This window comes from Urocampus carinirostris, chromosome 12, assembly GCF_059441175.1.
Source record: "Urocampus carinirostris isolate Australia breed hairy pipefish chromosome 12, RoL_Ucar_1.0, whole genome shotgun sequence".
NCBI lineage: Eukaryota > Metazoa > Chordata > Actinopteri > Syngnathiformes > Syngnathidae > Urocampus > Urocampus carinirostris.
This window is the reverse complement of record NC_142360.1, coordinates 5,980,493-5,995,787: the sequence shown is the minus strand read 5'-3', so window position 1 is coordinate 5,995,787 and position 15,295 is coordinate 5,980,493. Positions and strand designations below refer to the sequence as shown.

The window sequence follows — 15,295 nt, the reverse complement described above, 5'->3', positions numbered from 1 at the left end:
TGGCAAACACAATAGTATAGGATATTAGATAGATAGATAGATAGATAGATAGATACTTTATTCATCCCCGAAGGGAAATTACTCACCCACTACACTAATACTTCAACCCACTATTTTCAGGGCGCAAATACAGGACATTAAAATTCAAGAGGGACCACCACGGGAAAAGCCTGATCCCCATTGGGCATTACCCTTCTAAACAACAGGCCCAACTGACCCATCCAATCAGGCTTCCCTCAAAAATGTGTGCACACACGATAAATACATTATTAAAAAAGGCAATATGTATTGCTTCCTGTGTCACCTGGTACTGGTATGCGGCCCGATGGTTGCTGACCACTGCACTAGCGGTACTGATGAAACACATATAGGCATTACGCTTTATTTCATCATCACACTGTTTCAGGTTGTCCTAAAAGATATAAAAAAGATTAAAAAAGCGTCTCGAAGGAAACCGGATATTGGTTGATGGGGAGCCGGCACCCGTCATTCACTCCGGGTCATAGAGATGTTTTGTTGGCAAACGACACATCAATACAGTTGGCGTTTTGGGCTAAAAAAAAAGAGCTTTTTGAATCCAGGCAAAGTAATCAATCGGCACTCGGCTCCGTGGCCGAGTGAGCAGAGAAACACGGAGAGTGATTGCAGCCTCGGGCGCTATGCTAATAGGATGCCTGCACAGCGCTGTGTATATAAATTAGCTATTACTGAGTGTCCTCTGTACATTTGCATGAGAGTGTGTATAGAAAAGCTATCAGTGTCGCCTGCTGACTTGTGCACGTTTACCAACAAAATGGTAGGTGGAAATGCAAAATTAATTTAAAATAGTATTCGCCACTTATGTGAAAATAACAATTTGGAATTACACCTGTAGAAAATGCATTCATCATAAAGTACCATATTTATTCACGTATTAACGCACATTTTCTTTTACCAGGAATATAATTTTTGGGCTAGCTTTATATACAATGTTTTACCGTGTTGTCGCAAAAAAAAATTGGTTTTAAAGGGATTCAAACCTGGGTCGCTGTCATGGTTACCGATTTGCATCACCTGTACCCGCTCGTTTGGCGCGAACTGCCTCAGACTCTGATTGGCTCTCTGTCCATATTTAAACCCACTCCTATATGTCTCTTTTGTCAGTCCATCTGCGAACCTCAGTTAACACTAGGCAAGCCTTTTTTTCGACCCTGACTCCCACCTGTTTTTGCTCCCGTCTGTTACCCGGCTTCAACCCATTTTTGATCCTGACCACGTCTACTCTCCCGTCCTGGCTTTTGACTTCTTTTTGTCCCCGACCACGTCTACTCTCCTTTCCTGGCTTACGACTCGCTTACGACCCCGACCACGTTTTTGCTCTCCTGTCCCAGCTACTGACCCATTTTCCGTTCCCGACACCGGCATCGCTCGTCACGGAAGATCCACTTCAGCGATCAGAGCGACCTGCTTCTCGCGTCCAGCAACCACCGATCGTGGGCGCGACCCTTTCTCTTTATTCCAATAAAACGCAACGCAAGTGGGTCCTGTCTCTGTTCTGGTCCTGACAGGTCGCGTTCCTGTGTAACCTGGTACTGGTATGTGGCCTGATGGTTGCTGACCACTGCACTAGCGGTACAGATGAAACACATATAGGATATTACTCACCCACTACACTAATACTTCAACCCACTATTTTCAGGGCGCAAATACAGGACATCACTCTCCGTGTTTCTCTGCTCACTCGGCCACGGAGTGATTACTTTGCCTGGATTCCAAAAGCTCTTTTTTTGCCCAAAACGCCAACTGTATTGATGTGTCGTTCGCCAACAAAACATCTCTATGACCCGGGGTGAATGACGGGTGTCGGCTCCAATGTTTTGGTCCTGACAGGTCGCGTGGGTGAGAACGCCTCACTCTAACCACTGAACCACCAGTGATGTGTAGATGACATATGAAAAGACACTGCTTTTTTTTCATTAACACACTATCTTTAGCCACGGTACCAGAGACGAGTTTTATCTTATTGCGCTTTTCACATGTTACAATGAGATCAAGTTGGTCACTTACATTGCATAGAAGAGAATTTAACTTGTAAAAAATAACCAAGCAAATATATCAATGAATAAATATATACAAAATTAATCAAAATACATTAATAATAAAATACCCAAATTAATCCTACTGGTTAAGGGTAAACACACAAAGGGACACTGGGGACAAGGTTGGCACCCAAAAAACTATTTTTTTATTAGTGGTACTTTTGACCCGGGAGCCGTAGTTTGCCCATCCCTGAGCTAAGGGATGTTTGGGACCTGATATAAGGAGGGCTCCCATTGGTTGACTGCAAATGTGTGGGAGGGGTAATGACTGCATGCTCCTGCAGGCGCGGAGCACACATGCGTGTACATAACTCGACATGAATGATTAAGCAATAAAACTCAGCAGCTACTTCATCTGTTACGGATGAACAATCCAATGAGTTTTACTACTCGACACCCATCTGTAAAATAACATTTTCTTTGACGGAATACTAGCTCAAGATTCATAAATTATTCTCTTTTATGTATAATTTACAGTACCGGCAATGCGAATTGATGAAAAACACATAAGCATCGATATGATAATAATACTTTATGTAGCAGGGTTTCTCAAGCTTCTGTGAACCAAGGAATATGTTTTTTTTCATTTAAGAATTTAGAGACACACAATTCGTCAAAAATATTAAAAAAAAAAATCCTAACATCAGCTTCATGTTTTTATTTTAAAAGATTACATGATCATATAGCCTAAAATGTTTTTCTTATCATCTGTGGACTGTGCCTCAGGAGGTAATGCAGGTCAGTTTTTACTGAATTTACTGTATTTGTATCAGCCATCCATCCATCAATCCATCTATTATCTGCACCGCTTATCCTCAGTAGGGTCGCGGGGGTGCTGGAGCCCATCCCAGCTATCGTCGGGCAGTGGGCAGGGGACACCCTGAACTAGTTGCCAGCCAATCGCAGGGCACACAGGGACAGACAATTCGCTCGTCTATCACACAATGAACCTAACATGCACATTTTTGGAATGTGGGAGGAAACCGGAGTGCCCGGAGGAAAGCCACGCAAGCAAGGGGAGAACATGCAAACTCCACAAAGGAGGTTCGATCTCATGACCTCAGAACTGTGCAGCACACGCGCCAACCACTGCCCCGCCGTGCTGCCCCAATTTGTATCGTGTTTTTTTTTAATTTTTAAATTTAAAATAACGTAAAGTAATATTTAAAATGAGCAAAAATGATCAGTCCGTGAAACACAATTTGAATTAATCCACGTTTTGATATATTCATTCATGACCTTACAGAAAGAAAACAATGTATTATGACCTAGTTTAAATAAATATCACATCTACAGTATAATTTAGATTCAGAAAATATTTTCCCAACACTGAACTGTGCCAAAAATTTAATGATACGCACCGGTGGCTACTTTCCAATGCTGTGGCAATGCTCCAATCCCAGCTCTCTTCTCTACACTAATCAACCATTATTACATGTTAGGCTTTTTACCTTTGAGTAACCCCATTGTTTACAAACAAAACAAGCATCTTAGCAGACGATTTGTTTCCCTTTCTACTCTCTGCAGAGTTCAGGAACCCACGTAATAAGGAGTCCTGTTTTCAACAATACGCGACTAATTAGCCCGGATGCATTTGAATAAATTACAGGGCCCGCACTATAATAGGGAGGGGTGCGTTACATTATATAAAAAAATACAAATAAAATCAAAATGTTCTTACTGTAAAATAATTATAACAATGACCCTTGCGAATATCACTAGTCAAGAAATTTGTTGGAATGTAATTGTAATAATGAAAATGACAATAACGTCATGAAGAAGGGAGTAGAGGTTAGAAAACAGAGAAGAAGAAAAAAATGAGGATGATAAGAACGACAGGAAGAAAAAAGAATGAGAAGAACAAGGAGATAGGAGAAGAAGAAGAAGAAGAAGAATAAAAAGAAAAGGAAGATGATGAAGAAGAACAGATAAGAAAAGAAGGTGATGAAGAAGAACAAAGAGAAGATGATGATGAAAAAGAAAGAGGAGAAAAAGAAGAAGTTGAAGAGAAAAGGGAAGAAAAGTGAGAAAAAGGAAAACAGGAGGACAAGAAGAAGAACATGTAGAAGATGAAGAACAAGAAAGAAAAAACATAATTTGAAGAAGAAGAAAAACAAAGAGCATAAAAATGAGAATGAAAAGGAAAAACAAGGGGAAGAAGAAAAGAGAAAGAGGAGAATAAGAAAGAGAACAAGAAAGAAGGAGTAGGAGATAAAGGAGGAGAAGTAGAACAAGGCAAAGGATAATTTGACAAAGAGAAACAATAAGAAAGTGTAAAAGACAGGAAGAAGGAAAAGAACAAGAGATGAAAGAAAGAGAAAAAGACACAGAAAAAGAAAGAAAAAGGAGACAGAGGAAAAAGGAGGACAAGTACAACAACAAGAAGGATAAGGCGAAAAAAAAACAATAAAAAATAAGATGATGAAGGTGGGAAATAAGGATAGTAGGAAAGAGAATAGGAGAGAAAAAAAGAAAAAAAGAAGAAATAGGAGATGAGAACAAGAAGAAGGAGAAGAACAAACAAAGTAAAAAATAATAATAAGAAGGAAATAAGGAAGAACGAGAAGAAATAACAGAAGAAGGGACAGAGGAGAAAAATGATGAGAATAAGAATGCAGAGGAAGAAAAAGATGAAGAAGAGGAATAATGAAATCGAATTGCAATTAGTATCTTGTAGCTCCCTCCATATTACCACACAAAACAAGTCCAAGTATATCTTATTACACAAATACAAAATAAAAATGGCAACTTGAGCATCTATTTTGTTCAAATGAACAACTCAAGGTCTCCTGGCAACCGCACAAAAGAGGACAACGAGAAAATATCAGATAAAAAGAAAATACCAAGAAAATATTTGAAGCTTCCGGCAGATAAAAACATCTACACTTTACCACTGTCCTCTCTTGTAATCAACATTTTGCCAGCCAAATGCTCGCTTCTGTTAGCAACCTCAGTTTAGTGGAGGCTGGACACTCAGGCAAGCAACGCCAATTTAGCTAGCTAACTAGCTTGAAACTCAACCCAAATAACCATTGATCAAGGTAACTATAGTTGGTAAGCTAGCTACCTTATTTTAGCTAGGATTCTAGCTAGCCTGTTACTCCATCCATTGATCAGCCTTTCTAGCATCCTCCCATCTGTTCTTCAATCCATCCTGTTAGCTAATTGTCTGCCTGATTATCTAGTTAACCAGCATATTATATCCATCCTTTCATTTAGCTAGCTAGATACTGGAGCTAGGTAGTTAGTAATTTGTCCACCTGACTAGCTGGCTAACTACCAAATCATATCCAAACAACTATCTGGCTAGCTGTGGATAGTAAGGTATTTAATGCAATGTAGCTAGCTTTCTAGCTAGCTGGAAACCTTATCCATCCATCCATCCATGTATCCATCCATCCATCTATCCATCCACATATCTGTTTAGCTATACAGCTATATGTTTTAAATAAAAGAACTATCTCAATTTAGCTAGCTTTCTAGCTAACTTGAAACTGTATCCATCCATTCATCCATCCAGCCATCTGTTTAACTATCCAGCCAGATGTGACAATTTAGCTATCTTTCTAGCTATCTTAAAACCTTATCCATCCATCTATCCATTGATCCATTGATCCATCCATCCGTATATCTGTTTAACTATCCAGCCAGATATGACAATTTAGCTAGCTTTCTAGCTATCTTAAAAACCATATCCATCCATCTATCCATTGATCCATTGGTCAATCCATCCATTGATCCATCCATCCATTGATCCATTAATCCATCCATCTATCCATCCATACATCCATCCGTTCAGCCAGATGTGATAAGTAATAGAACTTTATCAATTTAGCTAGCTTTTTAGCTATCTTGAAACTGTATCCATCCATCCACAAATCTGTTGAATTATCCAGGCAGCTGTGTTAAGTAAGATAACTACAGTACCTCTACATCAATTTAGCTAGCTCTCTGGCTAGATTGAAATTTCATTTACCCATCCATCCATCTAGCCAGTTTAAAACTCTATTCAAGCTCGTTAAAACAAGAAAATGAAATCATCTCTCGAAAAATCCATCACTAAAATATTTGCTGATGACAGTTTTTCTCAATTAACTAAGAAGATAAAAAAAAATTGTTTCCGCCTAAACGACTCGGGTTCGGCGGCGCTATCAGCAAAATTCGATGACAGTGCAGGCACTGTTTTTTTATAGGCTGCGAAAATGACTGCGGCGACTTGGCAATAAATGCAATCTGCTCCCTTCCCTCTCCATGTATGTGACGCTAGTGCAGATGAAAAGAAGGAATCGTGTTGAAAAGAAGGAAGCGTGTTGCTGCCATGTCCTAGTTAAGACCACACGCGGCGCGTTACAATATTGTCTGCCGACAGATGGAGGGAGGAGAAAACTCCTTTTTATTTTCTCCTTTCATTTCACGCCCATTCTATGCGTTACTTCTCCATGTCGTGACCATTGGAATTTTTCTTGTTTGCTTTTAAGTGCAGGGGATGAGTAATAAGCACAACTGATTTGCTCATTAATGGTTATTAATGCAGACTGCTGTAGGGGTGAAGAAAAACATTAGGGCTGCAACAACAAATCGATAGATGAACATCAATTCTTAAAAGCGTTGGCAACTCATTTCAACAATAATTAGTTGTGTCGCTTGAAGATTGAGCCACTAAGCAAGTTACATCAATGCAAATAATTAAAGAGTTTTTAAAACTCTCTCTTCCTTAATAAAGGGCAGGATAGGGTTAAATTTGATTAAAAATGTGTAAAACAAAAATAAAAGTGGAACAATGCAGTGTTGGGAATACTTCAGACCATTTGATTCCAAGCCACGCTCTCGCCCCTGATCCCTGTCCCCTTTCGTTTGAATGATGTCACTTGCGGCATAGAGGCAGAGTCTGTGGGGGCCCCGGTGTATTACGGTGAGAGTATGTTATACAGTGGTTATGTTGAGCAACTGTTATACCACCCAATACCTTGACTTTGTTTTCTGTATCTGTATGTGAGTGTGTGTGTGCATTTACTCGTACAAACTATCGTGATCGTGATTCTGCTAACCACAAAGTGTAATGTGATGTGCACAAATGGGATTGACAGTGTCGAATGATCCTAAATACCTTTAAGTGAATCCAAAGAAAATGTAAAGAACCGGCCAGACATTTCGGGTGCTCAGCACGACCAAAGCTCTGAATCTAAAATCGCCACTGACTGCCACTATTACGCTACAACACATAAAACCTATATTGAATTGATGCTATATCTTTTCCAGGCAGACTCCATCCTTGCAAATGCAAATGCAAAAAAAAAAAAAAAAAATGCAGCACATAACACAAAGAAAGTGTCTGCCGGTCCCCCACCAGGAGAAACTGGTTGCTTTAAGTGCTCAACCTCACGAGGGTGCTTGAGCCCATGCTTCTAGAATGCTAATTCTCAAAGAGAGAAGCGGCTAATTATCTCGAACCGTCAGCCCCCTTCACTCTGCCCCGCCTCTTCAGCCATGACCCTCCACCTCACACACCTTAATGGATTAACCGTACTCATTTTTTTTTTTTTATTCTTCATTGAATAGAGAAAAATACTGTGTCCAGCATTTATCAGATTTGAAAATGCCGCATGCACGGTGATAATTGTGAGCACTTTCGCTTTGGGTTCCGTCACACGCTGTTTTTCCAACACCTTTCTTGTGTTTCACTATGAATAATTACAATTCCTATTTAAAGGAAGGCAAGTGTTGGCAGAAAAAAAAAGAAAATACCCACTTTTTTGTGGTTAGGCGTGCTGGCATGCAGGTTATTGATTAAAAAAAAAAAAAAACACTTGGTTGACTCAGCTTGAACGAGTTGGAAGAAGATTTGATGTCTCGTAAAAATGGCACACATTCTGGTTATATTGTCTAGACTATTTATTAGCCATCCATTATCCGCACTGCTTATTCTCAGTAGGGTCGCAGGGGTGCTGGAGTCCATCCCAGCTATCTTCAGGCAGTAGGCAGGGGACACTCTGAACTGGTTGCTAGCCAGTTGCAGGGGACACAGAGACGGACAACTCACCCTCTCATTTACACCTAGGGACAATTTGAATCGGCCAATTAACCTGACAAGCATGTTTTTGGAAGTGCCCGGAGGAAACCCACGCAAGCACGGGTAGAACATGCAAACTCCACACAGGAAGGTTCAATCTCATGACCTGAGAACTGTGCCGCACACTTGCTAACCACTGCGCTGCAGGGCTGCCCGACTATTTATTATAATTATTAGAATTTATATATTTGACTGAATTATAAATCGCTCAGGAGCAATGTTCCCTCTAATTTTCCACGGGTCTGAGAATTCACACAAAGTCGGTGAGCAACGCTTGAAACAACAGTGAGCAACCATAATCCTAAGTGTGGCAAGATAATTAATTATCAAACATGTCCAAAACTTGACATTTTGCTGAGTTTCCGGCAATGCAAAATTATTTTTCTCTTTTGAATGAATTGACTAATGTACTATTGCAAAGGTTGTACGGCCTACAAACGTTGTTTGTTCCGACAGTTCTTTCACAAGATATCCATTTCTTTTTATTTCCTGATATATTTTGTCGCATAATATTAACATTTTGGGGGGCTTATTTAGTCGGTTATAAGATACAGAACAGTACTTAATCATATTTTTTAGTAGAAGTACAATATTGGCAACAAGATTAACTTGATATAATTGGAAATTATTTGAATGCAACACAAACTTTTTCTTCTTTTTTCCGTGTTTTTTTTCTACTTTTTTAAAAATTAATTAAAAAAAAATCTAATTGTGTTTATTTTTTCCAAGCTGTCACTTTTTTCTTTTTGTTCTCTATTTACTTTTTCCTACATTTCTTTCTTTTCTTTTTTTCTGGCTTTTTTTCTAAATTTTTCCTTCTTTTTTTCTTTTCCTTTTGTTTCTTTTTTTCTCAGCTTTTCACTACTTTTTCATGTTGGTATTTTTTTCTTTTTTGTTCCATTACCCCATTCCTTTAAGTCATTTTGTGCATAATTTACATAATATTTGGTCATGTTGGGATTAAAGAAGCAAAGACAACCCGAAGAGCCGTTTAGGACCCGAAAGAGCCGGTTCCTTTTAGTGAGCCGAGCCGAACAAGCCGGTTCTCGGCAAACTCTACTGACTTTACTTTTCAACTCCGTTCGACATTGACTTCAAAATACCGCATGTAGTACACAACGTCAGGGGAACCCGTGTATTTTTACCTTCATGCACTGTAACTTTGACTTAAGTCGCTTATTAATAAGTCATTTTGAGCCCTCATTTTTGTGCGCTGGCTAGATTTTCTTGTGCGCTGAGAATTTGCGAGCAGTGCGCAATTGCACCAGCCCCCAAAAATAGTTTGATTAGAAAAAAAAACGTTGCGCTTGAGAATAAGTCAAATCTGGAGTGGTATTTTTATAACAGTATTATTAATGTTATTTGTTGCATATTGAACTCATAGTAAGTAAGCATTTTCTACAGGTTATATTTTTTTTCTGAACTATAAATTGCTATGGAGCGTAAGTCACACTAACCCGAACATACATTTTAAAAAAGGAAGAAAAACTATAGTTGCACATTCATCCATCCAGCTAGCTGTGGATAGCAAGTTATCCACCTCAATCATCCATCTATCTATCCATCCATTTCGCAAACTAACTATCTGGCAGCTGTTGTTACCTGAATATATATATATATATATATATATATATATATATATATATATATATATATATATATATATATATATATATATATATATATATATATATATATATATATGTTTCTAGCTAGCTTTGAACTACATTCTCGCTAACTAAAACAAGTAGACGTGTTTCCGTCGAGTAGTGGTTAGCACATTCGCCTAGCATGCGAAAGCTCACAGGTCCGTGATCGGGTGGAAACATTTGTTGGCCTGGTAGAGGGATGGGCGCTACCAGACTCTACTTGCCCAAGACACACTGCAAGAATTGGTAAATTGGTCCTCGTGGTTAAGGTATCCAACTAACCACCCACCCACCATACATGTACCTGTTTAGCTATACAGCTACGTGTGGTTAGCAAGTTAATTACCTTCATTTCTAGCATTAGTCAACTAAGGACAATGGATCGTGGCCAAATCAGTGCAGTTGATCTTAGCCCTGCCACATTGGAACACGAGAAAATAAGACTATTCCTCCCCCTGCAACCTGTAATAGTCGACCAGGGATAATTGATTGGAGCCACTACCATGCCGTCTATCCATCCGCACCCGCATCAATAAGGAGGTTGTGGATAATGGATTATCGTGGCTGGATGAGTAATGTTTATTTTATCCTGAAAGAACAAAAAATAGCTGCCACGTATGACACAAATTTGCCCTACTGGCCCCCATTCTCAGCAATAGTACACTGGGGATAAGGGTTCATGGCAAAAACAGTGTAGTTAGTTTTAGGCAGGCCACAATTGCTTGGTTCAGCAGCCTAAACTGAAAAGAATTGCGCACTCCGGGTTCCTGCTCTTAATAATAGTCGACTGGGGATAATGGATTGCACCCAAAACAGCGCAATTCACTTTACGGGGGCCAAAACGCCATGCCCCCTGACAGGAATGCCCTCTGCTGGTAAGCGTTTACAGCATTATTCAACTAGGCCTAATGTATTGCACCTGTACAAGTGCTGTTCATCTGAAGCACAAAGGACCAAAAAAAGAACTGCCCCGAATGACACAAATTTGCCCGCTCACTCCCTGGCCTTGTTAATAGTCGACTAGGGATAATGAACCGCGACCAAAACACTGCAGTTCATTTTAAGTGGGCAAAAATGCACACTTCATCCAAAAAAGTACTCTGCTGTCCCTGCTCTCATCAATAGCCAACGCGGGATGATGGATTGAGGTCGCATGAGTACATTCCATGGAAGAGGTCTTGGCTTCGAATGTTTAAGGACAAGTACATATTAACCTAAGTCTTCAGCTTTCCTCCTCTATCAAGTTACTCAGAGTGTGTGTCACAGTGCGTGGAAGGAACTCTACAGATGAGAAGTGAATTGTTCATGCTGATCCTGGATAGAGGCTACACGCTACATTTGTCACAGACGTTCTCAGCCTTCACGTTTACGCAAAGCCGCTCACCGAGACCGGGTACAGCTTTGCGAGCTCCGCGTGCGACTGTCACTGCAAGAACGTGATCGTCGGGGCAGAAAGCTTCAGATTTTAATGAGGAACCCAGAATCCATTAAGTGGGCTTCAGAATATTGTTATCCATTTTGGGGATTTCAAACTGCTTTTACGAATTCAGAGCCTTACATGAAGTAAACCCTTGCTGGAACACGGTTCACTTTTTACAGTCTCGCTACTTGACTGATTTGCATTGTACATTGAGTTTGACAATCAGATTGGCTAAACAGTCTCTTACGTGTCATAAATTTGTAGTTTAATATGTACTCAAATGTAGAACGTCCAGCAAAATTTACGTTACTAAGTGAAAATGCTCTTGCTTTAATTTTCTGTTAAATCCATAATCTCAATGAAAATTTCTGCTCTGATAAAAGCGTTTAATTGTATAAAACAGTAAACTCTGGGATAAACTTGATGAGCTTGTGATCTAATTAGGGTGTCAAACTACGGTTAAGGCTTTGAAAACTATGGTTATTGCTTCAAAATCGGGTTAGGAAGTGTTCTTAAGGGTTTTGACTTTTGGTTTATATGTGTGTTTTGGCTTCATACTGTAATTTAAAGGGGTTTTAGGGTTTTGGAGTAGGGCTTCGCAATAGGGTTTCAGCAACAAATTAGGGTTTTCAAAGTGTTCTCATGGTTCGGAATTAGGGTTTCAAACTCAGGTTTTGGCTTAAAAATAAAGGTTTAGTGATTGACGATAGGGTTTCAAACTAGGATTTCGACCCTTAAGGGTTTTGAAGTGATTTTAGTGTCTCAAACTACGTTTTTAACTTAAGTTTTAGCATCATATTAAGGTTCAAAAGTGCTTTCTTGCTTTCAAGCCAAGGTTTTGAAACTAGGGTTTCTGCTCCGATTCAGGATTCTAGTTTATTTTGGGTTTCAAACAAGGGTCTCAGCTTCATATTTTCAAGTGTTTTAAGGAATCGAATTAGAGTTTCAAACTAGGGTTTTGGCTCCACTCATGGTCTTAAAGCACTTTTCTGGTTTTAAACTAGGGTTTTGTCTCCAAACCTTGGTTTAAAAAAACGTTTTAGGGTTTCCAGCTAAGCTTTTAAACTAGGGTTACTACTTTTTGGTTATTTTAATGTTTTTTTATTTGGGGTACTGGGAGTTTATCCATCCATCCATTATCTGCACCGCTTATCCTCAGCAGGGTCGCGGGGGTGCTGGAGCCCATTCTAGGAATCCCTGGGCAGTACGCGTGGGACACCCTGAACTGGTTTCCATCCAGTCGCAGGGCACACAGGGACTAAGAACTCACTTGCTCATTCACACCTAGGGACAATTTAGACCGGCCAGACAACCTGAAATGCATGATTTCGGAATGTGGGAGGAAACCCACGCAAGCACAGGGAGAACATGCAAACTTCTCACAGGAAGGCTGGTAGGTGGATTTTATCCCATGACCTCAGAACTGTGCCATGGATGTGCTAACCACTTAGCCGCCGTGCTGCCTACTGGGGGTTCAGATGATCAATTTAGCATAAGTTTCTATCCCCAACTACAAGCCAATTTCACTTTGTGATACTGACCTTAGAATAGATTCGTGTAGAATCCCAGAGATCTATTTTAATTGTAAACTAAAATAAAGGTTTGTACTTGACCAATTTTGTCTATCACAAGTTATTTTCGGAATGTAACTTCCGTGATAAATGAATGTATAAAAATGTCTGAGAAACATTCAAAAATGTATCGTCAAAGATAAAAGGATTCAGTTCGACCTTCAGGCGGCACAATTGGACGCTACATACAATTGTTTTTATGTTCGACGGAAAATATATGGAGGCTGTACTCTGACATAAATGAAAGGTTTCTAGAGGCTTAGCTCACAATTGGCTCTCGTGTGCATTGGAACTCAGCGGGATTTCTCGACAGGACTCTGGTGGATTATTGCCCATTTGGACAGCAGAGTGTCCGCAGCTTGGGGTGACATTCAACTTCTTTCAACTCCAGCCTGACGGCCAGCGTATGCATTTGGCACTGTTTCTATAAAATTTAATAAGGATTTTACAACACTCACAAAACAGCAAGAACTTACAATCATTAAAAGCGAGCTGGGAAAAAATCAAAGGAAAACAAAAGAAATTTGATTACAACAGGAATCATTTACAAAATGCTCCCCAGAAATTATTTCAAATGGACAGTGTGTATTATTTAGTGCCTCCTAGTTGTAAATAGTCATCGTAAATAACAATATTTATTCAAAACAATTTATAAACATGCATATTTTCAAATACTGATAGGTTGAGAAATACAATGCAAAAAAAAAATAAAAGGTAAATATGTCTAATAAACCACTCCAGCTTTGCGTGAAACTGTCAGGACCAGAACATAAACAGGACCCAATCGCTTAACGTTTCTCACAAGTTTATTGAGATAGTGAGAGGAAGGGCAGCGCCCGTGTTCCGCTGCTCGCTAGACGCGGGAAGCAAGCCGCTCTCGCAATCGGATTGTGATCCGTATACAGAAGTGGATCTTCCGTAGCAGGCGATGGCGGTGTCAGGAACGGAAATACGTCAATAGCCGGGACTGGAGAACAAAAACGTGGCCGGGATCAAAAATGGGTCGTAAGCCGGGAAGGGAGAGCAGAAGTGGTCGGGATCAAAACAGGTTGTAGCCGGAACGGGAGAGCAGATGTTGTCGGGATCAAAACAAGTCATAGCCGAAGACAAAAGGGAGCAACAACGGGACAGGTGGGAGTCAGAGTCGAAAAAAGGCTTGCCTACTATACACTAAGGTTCGCAGACGGACTGACAACAGGGGACTGACAGGACTGGGTTCAAATAGTGACAGGGAGCCCGCGGCGGTTGGCGCCTAATGAGCGGGCACAGGTGAATCACATCAGTAATCATGACAGAAACAAATTAACTTAGATTGCGTGCCTCAATTTCAATACATCGGCTAGCTAGCGCAAGCCAGCTTCAATTTAAAACTAGGGTTTTGGCTTCATATTAAGGTTTTAGAGCTCTTTTAGGGTTTCAGCTTTAAATTACGGCTTTGAAGTGTAATAGTTTTGAACTCGGTTTTCAAACAAGGAATTCAGCTTCATGAAGTGTTCTTAGGGTTTAAAATTACGGTTTTAAACTAGGTTTCATCATCAAAATTTGGTTTTGGAGTGCTTTTTGTGTTCTGGGATAGGGTTTCAAACTGGGATTACGGCTACAAATATTAAGGTTTTGAAGCGCTTTTGTGGTTTCAAGCTAAGGTTTTGGACTAGGGTTTCGGCTTAAATTCAGGTACCTAAGTGCTTTTACGGTTTCAAACTAGGGTTTCGACTTCAGATGAGGGTTTTTATAGTGTTCTCAAGGTGTCAAACTAGGGTTTCGGCTACACTCAGGGTTTTAAAACATTTTTACAGTTTCAAACTAGGGTTTTGGCTACATATCTGGGTCCTAAAATCCTTTTTAGGGTTTCCAGCTGGGGTTTCAAACTAGGATTTCAGTCTCATATTAGGGTTTTTCAAACGTTCTCAGGGTTTCTAATTGAAAACTAGGATTCCAGCTCCACTCATGGTTTTAAAACATTTTTAGCAAACACTTAGGGTTTTGGCTACAAATCTGGGGTTTTGAACATTTGTAGAGTTTCCAGCTAGGGTTTTAAACTGGGGTTTTTGCTTCATGTTGGGTTTTTAAGGCATTTTTAGAGTTTCCAGCAATGGTTTAAAACACAAGGTATTCTTAAGAGAAATCACTGTAATTAGTATATGTCGTCAACACTGGTTATGACAACAGATCTAAAAACTTAAAAGACTTGAATTTCCTTCCTTGATTTTCAGATTCAGCAGATTGTCAAAGGTTGATTTTTTTTTTTCTTTTTTAAATGGATCGAGTTAATTCCATTTATCATCTAGCTAGCGTAAGCTGGCTCAGCTGAGTACACTGAGGAGCAGCCCGTTTTCGTTTGATCCCGGTCGGGGAACATCCAAGCTCGCATGGGGTCCATCTGGCCAAGGCTTTAATCAACCAACATACACGTAGATGCACTCATGGCTTACTTCCTGATTGGATATTATTTATTGTACGTGTTATTCTCACCCTTCACTATATTCAATTATCACTGGCGATGTTTA

The 15,295-nt window shown here is 39.8% G+C and overlaps 1 protein-coding gene across 4 annotated transcripts in view; it reads right to left on the bottom strand.

Annotated features, from left to right (window-relative positions):
• elavl4 (ELAV like neuron-specific RNA binding protein 4) overlaps window positions 1-15,295 on the bottom strand; it is a 139,188-nt gene that overhangs the window by 116,416 nt on the left and 7,477 nt on the right. The window lies entirely within an intron of this gene.